An 824-nucleotide genomic window follows, 5' to 3' on the forward strand; every position below is an offset into this window, starting at 1 on the left:
ATGGGGTTGGTGTTCCTATAGGAATAAGTGTACAAATCTGAAGTAGTGAATTTCCTTTCTTAGGTAGAGTGCCCTCTAGACGTAGGTGTGGTTTCGAATTGAGTTACCAATTTCTTGTGTTATTTTATTGCTTTTTGCATTGTGTTATTGTTATAGTTATTATGATTTCATACCGGTTTAACAAGTTAGACCAGTTTTTCCAACATCGTGTCTAACATCTGTCCCTTTAGGAACATATTTTCAATTATCAAACAAATAAAACTGAAGACTTTCAGATGTAATCGATTGTACTATTATGCCAATAGGTTACATGCTGCTTTTGACTCAGTTTTAACTAAAATGTTCCAAGTGTAACTGATTGACACATTATATCAACCGGTTGCACTTAGCTATTGTAAGTTTTTGTATGACAAATTAAAATGGCATAACTGATTACACCCAATATGTCAACCAATTACATGCACGTAAATTATTCATTTCTCTTAATATGCTTAGTTTTTTTTTTTTTAATTTCCTCTTTCCTTATTTGTTAGCCATGTAAAAAATGATGAGCAGCTACATGTTTTTAAATAGAAATTTACGAAAACTACAATTAGAGTCAAACATTTTGTTAGAAATTTAAGACCTTGTGCATGTGTTGATCAACAAACCAACACGAATCTAGTTCCTAAAACACTTCTAATATATGTTTAAAAAAAATTAAATATCAACGTTGTATTACTTAAGAGAAATGATAGAATTATACCATAATATGACATATACACTGCATGTTTATACCATACCATATACTTTTGAGCATATACTTCTGAGTAATGCTATGTTTA

Source organism: Vicia villosa, unplaced genomic scaffold, assembly GCF_029867415.1.
Source record: "Vicia villosa cultivar HV-30 ecotype Madison, WI unplaced genomic scaffold, Vvil1.0 ctg.000835F_1_1, whole genome shotgun sequence".
NCBI classification, from domain to species: Eukaryota; Viridiplantae; Streptophyta; class Magnoliopsida; order Fabales; family Fabaceae; genus Vicia; species Vicia villosa.